Source organism: Scophthalmus maximus, chromosome 10 (genome assembly GCF_022379125.1).
Source record: "Scophthalmus maximus strain ysfricsl-2021 chromosome 10, ASM2237912v1, whole genome shotgun sequence".
Classification (NCBI taxonomy): Eukaryota; Metazoa; Chordata; class Actinopteri; order Pleuronectiformes; family Scophthalmidae; genus Scophthalmus; species Scophthalmus maximus.
In genome coordinates this window covers 21,248,608-21,268,596 of record NC_061524.1, presented here as the reverse complement: position 1 = coordinate 21,268,596, position 19,989 = coordinate 21,248,608, and the positions used below count along the sequence as shown (strand labels likewise).

The 19,989-nt window shown below is 43.2% G+C and overlaps 1 protein-coding gene across 3 annotated transcripts in view; it reads left to right on the top strand.

Moving 5' to 3' along the window:
* Window positions 1-13,496: 13,496 nt before the first annotated feature.
* sema6e (sema domain, transmembrane domain (TM), and cytoplasmic domain, (semaphorin) 6E) overlaps window positions 13,497-19,989 on the top strand; it is a 141,662-nt gene continuing 135,169 nt past the window's right edge. For 2 of the 3 annotated variants that reach the window (XM_035608316.2, XM_035608318.2), the window contains exon 1: window positions 13,497-13,750. The gene's annotated coding sequence lies outside the window, so the exon portion shown is untranslated. The remainder of the gene's footprint in view (window positions 13,751-19,989) is intronic. The other variant, XM_035608319.2, reaches the window with a different exon arrangement.

Sequence of the window (19,989 nt, the reverse complement as noted above, 5' to 3'; positions counted from 1 at the left end):
ACTCACGCAGCTGCTGCACAGAGTGGGAGTCATTGTCATGCTATGCATTTGGGAAATTTAAGGATTCCCTCAGATTATGCAGCAACTCAAACAATTCGATGAGCAAACTGTCTTGAGACTTGGAGCCTACGGCATTCCGGGCCTCTTTGCAGCAATTTCAAAGCATGCCTTAAAATGGATTTATATATATATATATATATATATATATATATATATATATATATATATATATATATATATAACTCTGTAACTAAGTTTAAGGACACTGAGTGGAGACTGGGTGTAAATCAATGTTGTTCTTGTGATTTTAGCCTGTGTTAGCTGTAAATGTTAGGCTAGCATCAAGAACGAAGAAATTGCATCAACAACAAGAGCACTCAGAGTGCAAAGACCACGGTTGAGCAGCCCTACACCTATTTGCTGTTTCATCCAATACTTATGTATTTGTCAATATCAAGTATCTCACAATCAGTGCAGAATCCTTCAATTCCTGGATACAGATCTGGATCTTAATCAGCTGTTACCATGGCTGAGACCTATCTACGATGAACTTTTCATGCGAATCCGTCCATTAAGGCCCAATCCCATTTCTCAGTTTTACTCCTCCCCCTTGAAAATCTACCCATACGAAATGGGACAACCCATCGAACGCGATACGCCATCACGTAGGCAGACGCCACATGTTTGTAGCGGAGATTCAACATGCCTGGAATGGCGGCGATATCATTGTAAAGGCACTGTTGCAGTTACTATGGTGACAGGTGAATCACACTGAAAATACCCTGTGTTCTAGCGATTTTTCTTGCTTGGCTTTTATGAAGAAAGGCGCCAACATACATTGAAACGATGAACAAAGGTTGTCACGCAAATTTGTGAGTTTCTTTGGTCGCCTTGGACATTTTTTCAGCCGCAAATCGTATCTCACAGCCCTCCGTTTGGAGTGTGGGTCTGGAGAATCTCCGTTCGGAGGGCCATCTAGCCCTCCGCCTTAGCCCTCCCCCTCGATGCCAGAGGGAATTGAGACAACCCCACCCCTACAGGTGAACGCGCAAAACTTAGGTGTAGGGCTAAAGGGTAGGGCCAAGGGGTGAAGTGGGATTGAGCCTAACATTTGAGTAATCCTGCTAACACACAAAGAAAACAAACAAACCGGCAATCCGAGCGTATCCCATAGCCTCCTTGGCGGAGGTAATAAAGATGCCATTAAAAGGCGGAGTGTCGCAGATATGGTCAGTTCACTATGTCCTCGTCGTCCGAAAACAGCACAATGTTGATGAAACCCGTTCACCCAGGTGGTGTTAAAGCCTGTGACGCGATGGTCAGGAGGTCAACAGCAGCACAGGTCCCTCGGGGTATAGAGATCCGCACCCTCATCTCCTCTGTGTTTCATGAGCTGCTTGTGTGGAAAGCCGTGTGCCAGAAACACCACACGGATAGTCAGGACGGCTCTGGTTTGAGTCAGCAATACACCGATTTCCCCCCCGGAACAGTGTCATCGGCACCAGTGGTGCACAGTAGTTGCTATTTTCTCGTACGTGATCATTTCCTGTTTATTTTTTACAGCGAATGATCCAGTCGATTTTTCCCAGCGCTCTACGCGTTTAACAGCAGGAATCGGCAGTGATGCTTCTCACAGTGTTTACCGGCGTGTATCCCGCAACGGCGGGAAGGAAATGAAACGTTAGTTCAGCATTAATATGTTTGGTTTTGCCGAGTAAAACTGAATAAAAGGGAGATTTAGCACTGGTTGTGTTGAGTGTGGCTCTCTTGTCGCCACATAGAAATAAAATAAATCATATCAATTATCGACAAACATATACAGTGTGCTATTTATGACAGTAAAGATGAACAGATTTGGGCGATACCTTCTTCTGCTGGTGACATCATTTGGAGCCGGACTGTCATCTGTCAGTCATGTCGTTTCACCTCATTTTTATAGCATCCAATAATTCATAAAAAAACCACATTTATTATAAAATCAACACTTGGAACTACCTAAAACACAAAATTATTTTAGTCATTATTTTAGGTATATTTGCTGGAATTTAGGGCTGCAACTAACGATTATTTTCATAATCGACTAATCTGTAGATTACTTTCTCGATTAATCGATTAGTTGTTTGATCCATAAAATGTCATAAAATTGTGAAAAATTAAGATCGTGTTTCCGAAATCCCAGGAGAAGTTTTGTATTTTCCCACACACCAAATATATTTAGATTACTGTCATAGAGGAGCAAAGACATCAGAAAATATTCACATTTAAGAAGCTGAAAGAACTTGAACCGATTAATCGATTATCAAAATAGTTGGTGATTAATTTAGTAATCGATTACTAATCGATTAAGTGTTGCAGCTCTAGTGGGGTTTATGAACTAAGCCGCAATCATGAAGATTACTACAGCAGTTGTTTTCTTCCCCTCTATACTTAAGTAATAGCTCACTTCAGGCCGTGGTGTAGGCTCATAATATATCACAGCAATGAACCACTCAGATCGCTTGATTTGAGCTACCCGTTTCATAATGCAGCACATTTTAGATGCTTACTGTCAGTTCAAAGATGATAATCCTGATATTTCCTCATCCAGGAAGAAGAAAGGCAAAGGAAAACGTCCTTTACAGGTAAGGCAGACAGCAAAAGAGGGAGATTTCCTACTACTGTTATTGAGAAGGGTGTGTTTTCTCGTCTGTGCATCAATCAGCTGAGTGGCGCGTTGGTTTGTGGGCGGGCGTTCACTCACCCAGACGTTACAGGCAGATGTTTCAGCCACAGAGAACACTGCTGCTGCTCCACAGTTCAAACTGCAGCGTCAGCAAACGTCCAGTCTGCTGTGCCGTCCTTGACAGTGAAGCGTCTCCCAATACGAAACACTGAACTACATTCATAAATAGTTTTTGGAGCATTTACAATGGGACAATGAATGAAATTATACTTATGCCACGGCTTGCACTATGTCGAGTGAATGACTTCACATTCATAATTTCAGATCATTTGAGCTATGTGAGCGTGATATCTTCTGAAACCGTTCCAGGGGTTCACACTTTTCAGTCCCCGACCCCCCAAAATAAAGGTTTCCGGAGAATTATGACCCCCAATTGTTCCCCGTGGTGGTTCAAGCACAACAAAATAACAAATAATAATAATCACCTGCTGTGCACATGTTGCAATATTTCCTGTGATGCCATAAATTTACCTCCTGCCACTGATGCTGTAGCTAATCTGTCACAAACGCCTCAGGGATCACATGGGAACAAAGAGAATCAAAAGGCTGACGATGACATTTATTCATTTTTTGCGTGGTATTATTTTTGAATTTGAATTTTCTAACAATTATGGCTGAATAAAAGCAGTTCATAATTGTTTGTAATTTGCACTAGATTTCTGAATTTGCCTGTGTCTCTCTATACCACCCAGAGGTCTTGACCCCTCATTTGGGAAGCAATCGACTTTCACATATCAAAGCATATTTTGCATTCTCAAATTTAGTCTCTGATTCATTGTTATATGGTGTGTGTGTGTGTTACATTTCGGTAGAGTATCATTTAGAAAAAGTTTACTCTCTTAGCCCAGGGAAATGAATGAAAAACAAGCTTTTTTTCCCCTGCAGAAACAAGACATTTTAAGTAATGATCACAAAAAACCCAACATCCTGACGCCACAACACACCATCAAAATTAAATTGTCATCGGGAAAATAAACACATTCGGTGTGCGGAGATAATGAAATAATGACGACGAGAGAGCAGCTTGATGTCTTGAGATGACAAGATGACAGACCTCCAGATAATTGACACTAAACATTATTTGTAATAGCAGCCTCGGGTGCCTCAGGGATACAGTCAATTCAGACGATTGCTGAGATTATTTTATTGTCTCTGGCTGTGGTGTGGGTTACGTTTGTTGAAACAGAAGGAGCGCAGCAGCCGTAGCTACCAGCCATATGCGACCGTTTGATGGATTAAACGCAAAAAAATGTTCGGTATGCAGCAGTGGAGACATGCACAGGGAGCGTGGCGTGTGTTTGTCGCGTGCGTGAGCCGGTGAAGAGCATCAAGTGGACGATTTGCGACGGCGGTAGAGTTCCGTCTGGAGCCCGGTGTTTCTGGCAGCGGCGGAAGGAGCGAGAGAGACACTGTGTTTGTCCTGCTTCCATTTGTCCCAGCGCTGAACTTTGACATTTATTCAGATGATAAACAAAACAACCAAATCTCCCCTAATCTGTGTCTCATTGAGAAACCTGCTGGGGATTACGGAATCATGCCAGAATTGGATTACGATCAGACAGACACCAGACACACACACGCAGCGAAGCGCCAATGCGGCCAAATGGTGAGACGTGGTTTTTTTCCAGCCTCTCCTCGCGGCCGCTTGCGCAGTGAGGTCGTCGCGTTCACCTGCAAGTGATATACACATTAAAATGATCATTTATATCAGGTGCACTTAGGGTGTGTTTTAATGTCACCTTGACATTTGTGCCGCCTGTCTCTACAGGATGTGATCTACAGCTCATCTGTACCGGCTCTGTTCTCACTGCAGAGTAAAGGGTAAATTATTTACCTAACGGATATCCCCGTGAAACTCCCCCCGCGGAATACTCACCTCATGGGAGTTATTTTATGTTATTACGAAATTTTCATGTTTAAATATACAAATTATGTATTTATTAATTCTTTAAATGCCCACTAATTTGCATACAGTTTCAAACCAGAAATTGGCACTTTTGAAAGGCTCAAGTCAGCGTCCACATTCATTTTCTTTATTGTAAAAGAGTGAAAAGATGTTTTCCTGGGTTGATTTTTGGATATCAATTTTATCCCTCCAAAAATCCCCAAATTTAGTTTTTGCAATGCTAGACATGTCAGAATGAAATGTGATGTACATCAGGCCAGAAAGAAATCTGAACAAGTCTGTTTGTAAAAAGCTCCAGAGTTCATATGGGCATAAAACAAGAAAGAATAGTGTTGTATGGAAAGGTATTACGCATTTATTGAGAAGTAGCAAATCTAATGTAATGGAACTATAACTATTGTTTCTACCCCTTATATTAAATAGATGAAACAAAATTGGCAATTTATTTTTATAACCCCATATTCATAAATGTCAGGGCTACAGCTCCTTAAGCCCCCGACACAACTTCCAGGTTGTCAGAGTGGAGTTCTCCCTATATTAAAAAGTCTTACTCTTGTTTCTCCTTAAATAAATTTAAATGACACATATTATGCTTTACAGTTTTCCCCTTTCCTCTGGTGTGTTATAGGTTCTCTTGTGTATGTAAAAGGTCTGCAAAGTTAAAAAGCCTAAAGTCCGCATTAAATAGGAGTCACTGCAATGCTTGATTTTGCAGAATCATCCACAATCAGCATTCTTGCTGGCAATAGGGCTGAGACCGGACGGTCAGCTAAACATCACCTGAGAAGACACCGACTGTCTGCGGATGTGTGTGAGCGAGACACGTTTATCTATGCAGCGCCATTCAGAATCGAGGCAATTATCGTGCTTTCACACAGAGGCGTCGAAAAGCATTGAAAATAAGGCACAATCATTCTATTCAAAAGACAATAAGAAAAACGGCAACACAAGCAGAAGCAAGCAAATAAATAGTTGAAGGATTAAAAAAGAGGCTACGCATGTAATTTATTTGTAAGCCGCAGCAAACAATAGTGTTTTAAGCCCTGATTTAAATAACTGAGCAGACCTCTGGGATTCAAGACGCTGGTTCCACAGGTGGAGAGGAGAGAAACTAGAAGCTGCCTCGCAGATCAGAGCAGCCTGGATGCTTCGCAGTGGACAAGTGGGTCAGAGATGTGTCCAGGCCTCAGACCATTAAGTGCCTTAAACAAGAATCTGTCCTTTTGACACAATGGAAGCCAGAGCTGAAAGGGCTCTGGGTGAGCTGCAGCTGTCCAACCTGTAAAGACCAACATTACAGTAGTGGAGCCTGCTGGAAGTCAACACATGAACGGGTTTCTACATATATCTTGTTTTACCCGAGTGTCAATCCACAGTGACATCACCCGTTTGTGTGCTACTGTTTTTGAAGCCGCGAGTTCGGTATTTTGTCCTGCGCCATCTTGGTTTTCTGAAACCAGAAGTAGCCATATTTGGAGGAGCAGGGGGGTGGAGCATGTCCACCTACACCCGGTACATGCTGTCAATCACACCGTATCCACGTCATAATGCATAAGGTGCTATTGTTATCGTCTAGCCCAAAAAATGTTGTTGCCCTATTATTTACAGACTTGCACAAAATGACAAGCTCATACAACATTTTATTGATCAACTAAAAATAAAAAAGCTCAATTCTCTGTACACATGATGAGATTAACTACACTCGACGATAACGCAATAACAATGTCACTCCATTCCGGTCAAATTCATAATATTCACACGAGACACTAATAGTACACTTTGCCACACAATACCGTAAATACACACCTTTCGGTCACACATTCACATTCAAAAGATCCATTGTTGAAAAAGGCTAATTGCACATTATTTCAGTCCTTTCCTCACAGTATCAATCCAGGCTCCCTCCAATTGTATCCTCCCAGTGGAATAGCGCTAATACATTAACATATATTAATGCTTATTGACATGCTGGGATCTGCCCAGCTCTCTGGGAAGTACAGGTAGACACTCTGTGTCTCGAGCAGCTCTGTGAGAGGACGTGACACTAAAGCCTTGTGGAGCAGTGCCATCATTATGCTGTATGCACAGCCCACACTTCTCCCGCTCTGTTCTTCAGCTTCCAGTGCCTTCGCCTCCTCAAAGAGACCCACGGGACCAAACATGAAATGTATAGCCTGCGTGTGTGTCTCCATAATTGGCTGTAAGGTGACGTGAGTCTTCCAGTTGTTCCAGCGGAGCTCCAGAACAGGCTGTTTGAATTCAGCCGCCGCGCTCACGTGCGTCTCCCTGAGCTCTCTGCTGATGTGCTGCGGCGCGATTGTCAGTCCCGACTCCACCTGCAGGTTTCACGACTCCTCTCATGGTCACAAGAGCATCTTCTGTTTGGTATTTGAGTTGCAGGCCCAATGCATTATGGTATCTGCAAACAGGTTGGTGTGAGCTTTCTAGAAAATGCAAGATGCAATGATCATTTATGAGGAATTGAAGCCAATAAAGCTAAATTAATTGATGCTCATTCTTTTAAAATCATTGACACTCAGTTGGCACATTCTGTTGTTTTACACGCTACTATTCTCGTACAAAATGAATAAGGTTGAACGGAAATAGGTATTTGTCAGAGCAGATGAGCTGTTTCTGAGCGGACGTATTCTGATCTGGTGGTTGTGATTAACAAAAACACTGCCTTCACAGTTAACGGAAACTAGTGCTGACTGTTGGAGATGTAGAACATGGTCTCCGGGGCTCAAGTCAAAGAAAAACTGGCCTTATTTAATCCTTTTGAGCTTTTATTTTTCCTTTGAAGATACAAACCAGCAATGAATCAAACAGAATAAGTAATATTGTCTAGTAGCCACAGCCTGACAGGTTATTTATCAGTGCCGCAGGACTACCAAAAATTTTGCCAAAAAGACGCCATGAAAGAGCCGTAGTTTTTGCATTTGAATGACACATTTCTTCATAACAATAAACATGGCCAGTTGTGTTTACGATCTCTGGAGAGCATTTAATCTTGAACTGGTCTTCCTGAAAAGCTGTTCATTATACTGATGTTTTCTGTAGTGCATTAGCTAAATTAGAATACTTCTTTGCTGGACAGCAACATTTGAGAATCCTATCATTTTTACTGGGATTAAGACAGTTGAAAAATCAGCGTCAAATCTGCATTGGAGTAGTAGATGCGGGATGCTAACAAGACAAATGAGTAGACATCCACATGTTTTAAAGTGTGGCTTGAAAAAACCAAGAAAACATTAATGGTGACATATTATGCAAAAATCACTTTTTCAATGTTTGTGCACATAAATGTGAGTATCTGTCGGCCCACAAACTGTAAAAAAAGACCAGTCGTTTTTTGTGAGCTGGCTAAACCCTAAAGCCCGGCTCTGAACAACTGGTTCAGATTTCTCTCCCACTGTGATGTCACAGTTGGACCCTTTTGGGGTAACCCCGCCTGTAATCTGAGAATCTCCACTTCTCTGGTTAAGGGGTGTAACATTGCCTACACGTTTTGAAACCGGTTGGCCAATCACAACAGACTGGCAAATCAGAGCAGACTGGGGTTTATCGGGAGGCGGGGCTAAAAAGAAATCCAGGCGTTTTAGACAGAGGGTGAAAAGAGGAGCTGCAGGAATGGGGAGTATGAGAACACTGATGCCTTTTCTGAACATTAAAGTATGTAAACCTTTTCAAGTGCTCACCCAAATTAAATGTATGAACTTGAATATGAGCATAATATGTCATTTTTAAAGCTTTTCATATGGTAATATCCATTATCTGGCTGAGGCTAATGGAGCAGATAGCTTGAAACTGTTTTAAGCTAGTTTGCAAAATAATCACTATTATTCAACCTGACACTTAATCCATTACCTCGTCCTCAAAATGACTTCTTATGTAAAAACACTGGCAGGAAGAAAACACAATATTTATATTGGTCTGCAGGACTAAAAACCCACCAATTCCACCTCAAATGTTAAATTAAGTTAAAACTATGGAGGAAAAGTTGATCAAATTTACATCTGCTTTAACAAAAGATTGCTCATGGTCACCGCATAGAGTTTCTAATATCCTTTGTGCCCAAATTCTTTTGCAGGTTTGCTCTTGAATCTCTCTTGTCCTACGCAACGGAATGAGTACCAGTTTAAATGAGATGACAGAGCTTTACTGCCCTTTTCCTTTTCCGAACCAATTATCACATTCAAATTTCCCAACACCTCTGTTGTTTTTGCTGGAAGTGTGGTTTTGTGAGATAAGAAGGGAAGAGTTCACCCCCTTTATATGCTAAAAGTCAGACCACAAAAATGACGAGGCAGTCAACAAAATGTCAACACAAAATAACCGCTGGATTCAAAGATTCGGAGACCACTGATGAAACAATTATTACAATCTCTGAAAACTGATTACATTTATATTGATTTTTAACCCACAGGTAGATGAGAAGATCGACTACCACACTTGTGTCTGTGTGGTAAATATGAATGTGCAGCCAGCCGACGGTTTTAGTGCGAGACTCGAAATAGACACATTTCCCCAGCTTGCTGACAACTGTATTGACTAATCAAATTAGATATGTTAATGATTTAGTTTTAATGATGCCGCTAGGCTCATATTTTTTAATGTTTGGACCAAGTGTCAACCTGGTCCAACCTAGTTTCACATTTTGACCAGCTTGCTGTTGTTTTTTGCAACCGGATGTAGAATTGGGGGTGTGGCCTGAATGAGAGCTCGTCCGCTGTGCGCTCACCTACACATTACCATGCACCGATTGCATGGAACAGCTGTCAATCACTCCCCCTGATGCATGCGGTGCTTTATGGTCTATTTGACCATTAAATCGAATAATGTACAAAATGAACATAATGTATTGAAGAAGACTTGAAACTACAGATTGAACCATGAACTCCTCAGGAAAATCTTAACAGACATTATAAATCAGGTGAGAAGTGGAGTCGTTTTCTCATAGAGTCGCACCCTGCTGGCAAGTACACAGAATACAGGCTTTAAGCACTTTGCATTGGCTTCATTTTCCGGCCCACTGACTATGTCCATTTGGTCTTTGGTTTAGAGCCAGGCTAGCTGTTCCCCCTTGTTTCCAGTATCCATGCTAAGCTTAGCTAACTTGTTGTGGGCTGTGGCTTCATATTCCCTGTAAAGATATGAGAGTGGTATTAATCTGCTCATCTGACTCTCTGCTAGTAAGTGTCTTTGCATGTATTCCGCTAATATGTGGAGGTCAATGGACCCAGAGGCTATAAAGGGTGTTTGCATTCAGGAGACAACCATTACTCTGCTACTGCAGAAAAAATACAAAAAAATGACGAAAGGTCAAAAGGGAGAACAGCTTGTCAATACATCAGGTCTCTTAACTGCCAAAAACCGCACTGGGAGAGGATTATGGTGAATTTGCGCGCGGCCAAAGATTTAGCCTGTCCGTGCGAATCCCTTTTGAGCTTATGTGCTCTCCCTTCCCCTCGAAAAAAGAGTCTCACCTCAACAGTCAGCATCACGCTTGCCAAAAGACACTAATGGAGTAAATCTACTAGTGTTGGGTCGCAGCTAAACAACAACCCGCAATCAAGTTTCTGCCGCTTGAGGCCATAGATGGTTATGATGCACAAGCAAGACCCGGAAGGAGTGAACCATTAGCCACTATCACAGTGGGTAACGTTGTACTGTACATAACCACTGCAGATAATTGCTGCAGGATCCACTTGAACTGTTGTCCTTTTTTTTTGAAAGTAGAACACAAGAGCATTCTGACAAGAAAGACTGACTGAAATTGAAATGCGGTAGATTAAAGCGAGAGATGAATGAGTCAGTGAGTCCATAGCCATCTACTAGATTATCATCAAACACTGATGCAGAGTCAGAACAAATGCCTCGGCGCCACCGCCGCCGCCGCCGCCGCTGCCGCCGCTGCGCAGGTGTCTAATGAGTGTATCTGGGAATGTACCAAACATCAGCTACACCAGCTTATTAAATCTTGTTGGTACACCTTGTCCCTGCTTTTTTTGAAATCTTGCCTTTATTCTTCTCAGGACATTTAGTGTTCCCGCAGTTTGAATTTTCATTGCCCTCTATGCAAAGTGCCTCCCCTGTGTGTGTTGTAAAACTATATAAGGTGTACAGGTTGATTTGAAAGAGAAAAGAAGAAACGGGTGTATGTATCACATATATTTATATTTTTATCTGTTTGTGTTGCGTACATATTTATGGTAATAGGATTGGAGTGGCATAAAATACTGTATAGTTGGACTGAAACAAAAGATGATGATGTAAATCCATCATCTTTGGGTTTTGGACATAGTTGTTTGGGTATTTTCTGACATTTAATGGACACATTAATCCAGTGGTTCCTGGCATGTCCCCTTCCTGGCATGTCCCCCCTGCGTGGAACAAAGCGCCCCAACGATCCAGGATGAATTTGAATGAAATAAAGGTCAAGACAATAGTGTCATCAACTCTTATTTGTTTATTTTCACAATGTAACTTCATTACACATAAATGCTCAATTCATATTTTCTCCTGGTCATTCAACACCCAAAGGGGGGTGACCAACAATATTTTATATATTATTTCAATTAATCTTTATTCATCAATATGACACTTACAAACATGTGACAGCATGAACGAAGTATAGAACCTTTAAGCACCCTAAAAAAATATAATCTCAGACATGAACGGTACATGAGATAAAATACAGAAATATATAAAAATTATGATGAAAGGATATAGTAACACAATGTTTGGAAAAGAATCCTTTATTGAACATTATGTCATGTACAAACATGACTGCATGAAAAAAATATACAACCTTCATGCAGCATAGATAAAAGAAATCTATCTATCTATATTTCATTTATTTTTATAATTTAGCATTTTCAAACATCTGTTCATTATGTAGCCCTGGAGAGGACATGGAGAAAAGAAGAAAAACAGATGTACTTTTGCGAGAACTCTCAAAACCTTTGCAAATATCGCAAAAACTAGCACGGAAAACCAAACACAACAGCCGAGAAACGTGACTTGGTTGTAAGTTCTTAAAAACGTTTCACCTCTTATCCAAGGACCGAATAAGCTTGTTGGATGAAGGGAGCAAACGTCTAACCCTAACCCTCGTGGAAAACTATGACCTGGATTAATGAGAATCTCCACAGACGCGTGGAAGAGGAGTTTGATTTTGAGATTGGCCTCAAATAAAAAAAGACATTAAATCAGTGCTTGGCAGTAGACACAGTTTAAACATAAGTGAGAGACATCTGAACTATCGACACATGCGGACACTCGTCGCAAAGTGTATTGACTTGGCAGTCCTGGTTAAAATCATTAGCAATTAGCATTAGCTATGTTACAGCTTTGCGAGATTTCGCGAAGGTACAACTCTTTTTCTTTTCTTTCTCCATGTCCTCTCTGGGGTTCTGTAGTTTAATGAATTTTCCAACACAATAATACATCTTATGATGTTATGCTCTTTTTCTTTCTTTTTGGTAACACAGGGGCTTTGCCCACCCCCCCCCCAAAAAAAAACCCAATACCAAAAAAACACAAACAAACAATCAAGCAAACAAATAAAAAAAACAACTTACAGGATGTCACATGACAAAGGGACAAGGGAAAGGCAAAAAAAGGGGGGGAAAGGGATGCTCAAGTTAATGTTTCTTTGTCCAATGACGTCTCACGTTCATTTTAAAGGGATAGTTCAGTGATTTTGAAGTGGGGTTGTATGAGTTGCTTATGTATAGTTAATATTTTACCCTTGGAGGAGAAGTGGAAGTAGCGAAAGTCAGAGTCCCACTGTTGCAGAGGGGACCAGCGAAAAACTTATTTTTCGACACATTTTTAAATGCTTCTCCCCGCAAAAAAAATATCCGTTCAATTGTACGCTGAAGGATGTATTTTTTCACTGCTTCAGTTTCCTGATTCTTATTTTCTTCACTTGGAAAAATAGTGCAAACTTAAAAGTCTGTCTGGCGGAAAACTAAAGCAGTGAAAAAAAATCATCCTTTAGCGTACAATTGAACAGATTTTCTGCTTTAGGTAAGCATTTAAAAATGCGGCGATCTTTTTCGGTGGTCCCCTCAGTGGGACTCAGACTGATCACCATCTCCATAAGGTAACATGTTAAAAGGATAGCTCAGTGATTTTGAAGTGGGGTTGTATGATGTTGTATGTTACCTTATGGAGATGGTGATCAGTGATGTCATTTAATGGAGTTTGGAGAAGTGGAAAGCAGTCACAGTCCCACTGTTGCAGAGGGGACCACCGAAAAACTTCTTTTTCGCCACATTTTAAGAAAAAAAAAAAATCCGTTCAATTGTACGCTTAAGGATGTATTATTTTCACTGCTTCAGTTTTCCGCTATAGACAGACGTTTAAGTTTGCACTTTTTTTTCAAGCTACTTTTATGTTATTACAGCGCCAACTCGCGCAGGCAGAGCATCACTCTGCAAATCTGCTGTTTCTTTTTGGTTACCCAGGGTCTCCGCCCCCCCCCGCAAAAACAACAACAACAACAAGAGAACAACTTACAGGATGTCACATGACAAAAGGAAAGGGAATTTTAAAAAGGGGGTAAAAGGGACGCTCAAGATAATATTTTTTGACCAATGCCGTCCCACGTTCATTTTAATAGCGTCCACGCGACCACGCCCACAAAGTCAAATTGTTTAAACCCCCCTGTGCTGCGCCCTGATTGGCTGATGTACAGGCATTCAACATCTGGTAGAAAAATGAGGCGCGCGGGGCGGGGTCACAGAAACTGACCAATCGGAGACGACACGATCCTTACTCGGCTCCCCCCCGATTGGACGGGTGTCCTGTCAAGTGACGCGGCGCGGGGGGGGGGGGGGGGGCGTGTTCCCGCAGCCGCTGGCCGAGTGTTGTGATTCCGGTCTGACTTCAGTCTGGTCTCGGCAGTGAGCAGCGCCGCTCCGCTGCCCGGTCGCTTTTGGGAATATTCACCGTTCGTACGAAGAAAAACTGGGCTGAAACTCCACATCTGCTCGGCGTTGTCCGCCGCGACGTCACCGAGCCTCCCGCTGCCCCGCGACGCTTCCTTCGGAGACACTGCGACGTGTGCGCACATTAGTTTTTATCTCTGCGGAGGCACAGAAGGAAACACTGAGGTAAGAAGTGGCTCGCCTGCTGGTCGGAGACTCGTCCAGAGTCTGTTGGTTTAACTTCCCCGCGGCAGATGAGATTGTTCCACCATTTGGAAAAATGGACGGTGTAAATCTTGAATCTCCGACGCGTTCCGACGAACCCAAAGTATCCGTCAAGTTGCGTTGGGCGACGGAGCCGTTTGTTGTCTCTGTCTCTGGCTCGTGTTTTCGAGTCTCGCTTGTATTTTTTTCTTTTTCTTCTTCTTTTCTTTTTTCTTTTTTGACTCTGACAAAGAAAAGCAGACATAAGTCGTCCGCACCAGCTGATGTTGCACCGCCACTTCTCTGCGTGCCTATTACTCATAAATTCGTTCCATTCTTACATGTGTTTTTCGCTCCCTCTTAATTGAGTCCTCCGCAACTTATCGCCAATCAGCAGCCGATCCCCTCTGATTGGCATCTCGCCCGACACGCTAATTGAATTTGACGCACGCCGCATCCGTTCTCTCGGGACCATGTGGAGATATTATAAAACACCACACGCATGTTTGATAATTCGCCTTTTTACAATTATTATTATTATTATTATTGTTATTTATTTTTGAAATCGCCAGACGACATTTGATGGTGAATGGAGCTCGTGGGTACACCCGGGGGAAGGGAGAGTGAGACGTCGATGAATTGGCCCTCACTTTTCATCCGCAGTTTTTGTCTGAACGCCAAAACTCTCAGCCGGGAAAAACGGCGATGAGCTCATTGTTCTAACAGGTTCGCCAGTTTTTTTTTTCTCTCTCTCCCCCCGCAGCGTTTCGCAGTGAGACGAAGAGAGACCCCTGCAGCCGGCGGGAGGTTGTTAGTGTTGAAACCGAGCTGCTCTTGAGCTTCTTTTTTTTTTTTCCCCCCCTCTCTGCAGAACTCTCTGTCTGTGATTTGTCTCAGCCTGTCGTGTCCCCTCGGCGGGTGTTCGGTTTCAGTCGAGGTTAAGAGCAGTTCAGCAAGTAAATAAGTCCGATCATGTCCACCCCCTTCTACCTGTTCTGTTCCCTCCTGTCTGTCTCTGATCCATCTCTGCATGCATCTTACAAAAAAAATAAAATAAATGCATGTGCAGCTTAAGGGGCACATGGAGACAACTTTTCCCTCCTCATCTCGACTCTGGTCCCAGCCAGTCAGATGGCTGCTGTAGGCATCCCTCAGTCTGTCGGATGCCTACAGCAGTCACCAGTCTTGTACTCCCACTTCCACAATATATATATATAGTGCACACAAATCTATATTCAGGCCGCATTCGAGGCGGTCTCCCACGCTCATAAACAATCCATGCTTCTCTGTGTGTAGGTGATTTTTCCCTCTCCATTAGGAAAGTCACATTCTGCTGATGGGTGAGTTACAGTCGTAAAGTGTGTGCGAGAGAAAGAGCAAAGTACCAGCGGTGCATTCGTTTCCCCGTCACCGCTGAAAATGACTCTTGTCTCCTGGTCCAGCTCTCATTTTCAGGCCCCAATAGGCCAGACGCTCGGTTAGAACGGTTAATGGTGCATTTAGCCCCAGTGTGTAATTTTATTTCCTTTTTTTCTCCATTTCGGCACACTTGCTTTTAGTTTGAAATGACAAGAGGCCCCGGCGGAGCCCCCCCCCCCCCCCCCGTGTGTGCAGATGGCATCTTCCCTAATGGTCCTCGGGGTAATGATGGTTGAAATAGGCTGCTAACCAGACGCTCAGGACTGTGGCCCCTGGGGGACGTTCGGAGGGCCCACTTCCATTTTCATCATCCAGACAAAGTGCCGCACATAAGTTAGTCCGCAGTTGGGATCGGTCAGAAATGCAGGCCAACTTGAAGCTTCTGAATTGGGGCACTCGTGCTCATGACAACTCCTGATCCCATGTGGCACTTGAGAGCTTTAGATTCAATTTTGGGGTCTATTGTTGTTTCCCACACATAGACGTCACTTGGACGGAGCAACCAAGTTATATTAATGGCTGCTGAACAGAAACAGTTTTATCCGTCCAAACCTCTGCTCCCTGTACCCTTCCTGTACCTGTCCTTCTGCTGCGAGATGCATCTACTGACCATCGCACGTGTTGTCCGGTTTACATGCACGGACACAGCGGATATCTTACCAGCACAGACCAGCTAGAAGTAGAATATCATCCCGCGGGGGAAATGCTGTTGACAACGTCGATTTATCTGGAGTGTCTGCGACCTCAAGCTCGCGGTGGCGTTGTGCAACAGCCGACGTCTGAAGAATGGGCGGGCAGCAGCGCTGTGCTCCAGGAAGCAACGTTTAATCTCGGCTCCTCACGCGCGACATGTGGCACTTTGTTTGGCCCTGCACCTGAGAGAGGCGTCGGTCTGTGGCATCTCATATTTCATTTCGTTAATGGCTGGTTTCCCGTGGCAACTGGGCAGCCAATGAGAGCCACGCTTCTTGGAAAGGGGATGGCGGAAAACGGAGGAGAGGGGTAGGCCGCCGAAGATGCGAGCTCCAAGGCCGTGTCTCCCCCCCCCCTCACCCTTTCCTGGCTGACTGCTTGTGTCCAGCGAAGGGTGTGGGACCCCTGGGGAGTGAATTATTACCTGTCAGCCGCGCAGGCTCCCGTCATCCATAATCCAGAGCTGACGCAGCACCGGCCGGCCCGGGCTGTCTGCTGAGACCACCGGGCCTTGGCCCCCGGGCCTGGCCCCGTTCAGCCGCAGCCTGTAAGAAATGACATTAACATGTTGCATCAAGCGTTACTAATGGACAGGTTAAGAACAGCAGGTGGACCGGCAGTATGGCTGATGTGGGTCCTCCATCACTGTGCTGACTAGATGTGCCCCCCCCCCCCCCCCCCAATAGTTTTCAGCTTTTTTTTTTCCAACTGAGCAGATATAGATTTTTTTTTTAAATTTTTTTTATAAGTTTTCCTTCCTCTTTCTGCTGATTCAGTGCACTGTGTCTCCCAGGTACACTGGCCTGCATGATTTTTAAAGTTCATTTACAGATTGGCTGTGACACGGATATAATGTACACTGACAGCATAGCTACATCTGTTTCCCTACTGCTGCTGCAGATTCCTTAAAGTGACTGTGAAAGCGGTGGATGTTTTCAGCACTGACAACGTTTTTCTCCCCAAAGTCCAATCACCAGCTATTAGATCTGAATCCTTGGCAGGCTTGGAATTATTTTAGATTCCAGAACCAGGCGTGCGGTGGCTTCTCTCCTGTGATCCTGGTGCGGTTGGTGTGCAGGGCTGGAAATTATATCCAAGCTGATGAGAATGTAAATTTTTGGAGGGCAAAAAACCCTCCGAGTTCATGGAAAGGCTAGAGGGAAGGGGGAGGGAGAAGAAGGAAAAGATGGCAAGAGGCGAAAGACCACAAACTGGACAAGTGACAGGCCTCCGTCCGTCCGTCCAGACTGGCTGTCTTCCTGCGGTTTTGTCGAGCTGCTTTTGAGAAACGTTAACCCCTTGTCGAACACGGACTGGGGCTCCGCTTGCCAACCCCCGTGGCCACAAGCAGCGCAGCGGGAACACTGGATGTCTGTCTGGTTAGTCCAGCAATTACAGGGTGAAAAAAACATAACATGTAGCTCGCAATGTCAGCAAATTGCCTCAGATTTATAATTTCATGTTCATGAAAGAAATCTTTTGTTAAGAGTGAAAACCGCAGTTGTTGTAGTGTTTCTCAAGGCTTTTATTCTCCTCCGTTTCATTTGGGTGTTCAGCCAGGCACCGAGGTTTCTGTGTTTTGTTTGTGGTCTGTCGTAATACTTGAAGATTTATGCATATTTTTCTCCCTCGCTCCCGAATCGGTTGCCCTTTAGACGAGGGAGACAGTACCTTTACAGTACACAGCATCGCAGCAACAAGAATACTCTGTGTGCTTCCCACAGGGCAGCTTACAAAAAGGATTGTCTCATGAAAGGAAGAGAAAATGAATCATTGAAAAAAAAAAATATCGTTCTTTCATGCGAAGTAGCAGCTAATGTGGCTTCATGCTTCAAGGATTATTAGCTGGTGACTAAAGAGCAAAGATCTTCTAGAACCGCGTCACCCCCACAATCCCTTTTATTTTAAAAACCGTAGCGCTCGGCAGCGTAATATCAACTCCCAAAAGATTACGATGGTTCAAGAGCACACCGCGCGCTCTCCGCTCGCCAGAAACACAACTTCCTCTCTGCGTCCACTTTGATTCCTCTCACATCGTGTTTAATGGGAGCAGGCGACTGAAATAAATAGTTTCATGGCAAACATAACCAGCTATTGATTGTTGAACTCTTAGTTGTTGGGGGGGGGGGTGGGTGGATTGGCGGTGGCAAGAGTGCATTGGTTTGTTGTTCCGAATGATCTCTTAATCACTCAAAACCTCCCGTGTCATTGATTTGGCCAATCAGGTTTAAAGTGGAGGAAGTTCACCCACCCCCCCCACCCCCCTCCTGATGTCCCACGTGACATCGTAAAGCCAGAATGTTTATACAATGGGCGCTGTGCCTGCGTTAATGCATGTGGTAGGCGATAGTAATAACCACGTATGTTGGCATAACGCGTGTGTGCGTGTGTATGCGTGTGTGTGCTCGCGCAAAATAACTCAACACATGAATGGATTTTCACCAAACTTTGTGGGAATATTAATAGGGAGCAAATCTCTAGATGATTAACTTTTGGAGGTCAAACATCAAGATCGAGGTCAACAAAAATATGGTCCGAGAAATGCATTTCACTAGATACATCTACACAAATAATAAGACTAGAAGCTTATTTAGATCAGGAAATGATTCCTCATCATGTGATATCTAGGCCTGTCACGATAATTACATTATCGACTTATCGTATGATACATGAATAGGAAATCAATCAAAAGGTATTTTTCGAGGTATCTCAGCTAGGGCTGCGAATAACGATTATTTTCATAATCGATTACACTGTCAATTATTTTCTCCACTAATCGATTAATTGTGTGGTCAATAAAATTTGGAAAAATGTAGATCGTGTTTCTCAAAACCCCAAGATAATGTTTTGTTTTGTCCACACACCAAAGATATTCAGTTTACTGTAACAGAGGAGCAAAGAAACCAGAAAATATTCACATTTCAGAAGCTGAAATCAGAGAACTTTGACCTTTTTTTTCATAAAAACTACTTGAAGCGATTAATCGATTATCAAAATAGTTGGTGATTAATTTAGTAATCGATTATTCGACTAACTGTTGCAGCTCTAATCTCAGCATCTTATAGGACTCCAGACACGACATAAAGCTTATATAGATTGAAATGTTATTTTTGATCATATGGTAGGAATGATTTCATCATGATGTCACAAAGTCGCAGTAGCAATACACCAACTTTGACAACCAATAAAACGAGACGCCGTCAGATTATTACAGTTTATTTATATTAACCGATCATTTGTCAGAATATGGTGTAAAGGATTTCTTGGTGATGTCAATATGAAATGGCTTTTTTGACTAAAAAACATTGCCCGATGGGTGTACTCAAGTGTCAACCCACTCTGATGTCACCCATTGATTTGTGAACTGCCATTTTGAAGCATTTAATTTATCATTTTGACCACCGCCATCATCTACTTGACTATGAATGGATCCATAATGTACAAAATGAACAACATGTATTGAAGAAGACTTGAAACTAGTGATTGAACCATAAACTCCTCAGGAAAATGTCAACTGACGTTATAAATCAAGGGAGAAGTTTTCCCACGGAGTCGCCCTCTGCTGGTCAGTACACAGAATACAGGCTTCAGGCACTTCAGCATTGGGTTCACTTGCCGGACCCGGTGACTACCTCCTGTTTTTATAAACAGTCTATGGGTGTATTTACCCATCCATGCTTTTCATTAACTGAAAATGACACCATGAATGTCCTCTGTGTCCTCCACGCAGACTGTTGCCCTTTAATTCTCCTGAAAGCACAACAATGAGGTGAACCGAACATCCAGCCGATCCTTGTCAGTCGGTGTATGCTCGCCATCCCGACCAGAGGGAGCTACGTCCCAGCCGCTGTTGTCGGCGGTGAAATCCTCTGCGCTTTAATAAACACAATACACAAAAAAAAAACGAGGCTGAATTTAAACGGTGTCGCAAAAATATTCGCATGTCAAGAGAGGGCACGAGCAATTTGTTCCATCGGTTAAAATCCCATCACATCCTATAGGCTTGCAACACGAGCAGAGCACGACCGGGACACGTTTTAAATGCGTCAGTCCGGTACAGCAGCTCGTCACTTCATAAATGTTTAATCACAGCAGATGTGAAGTCTTAT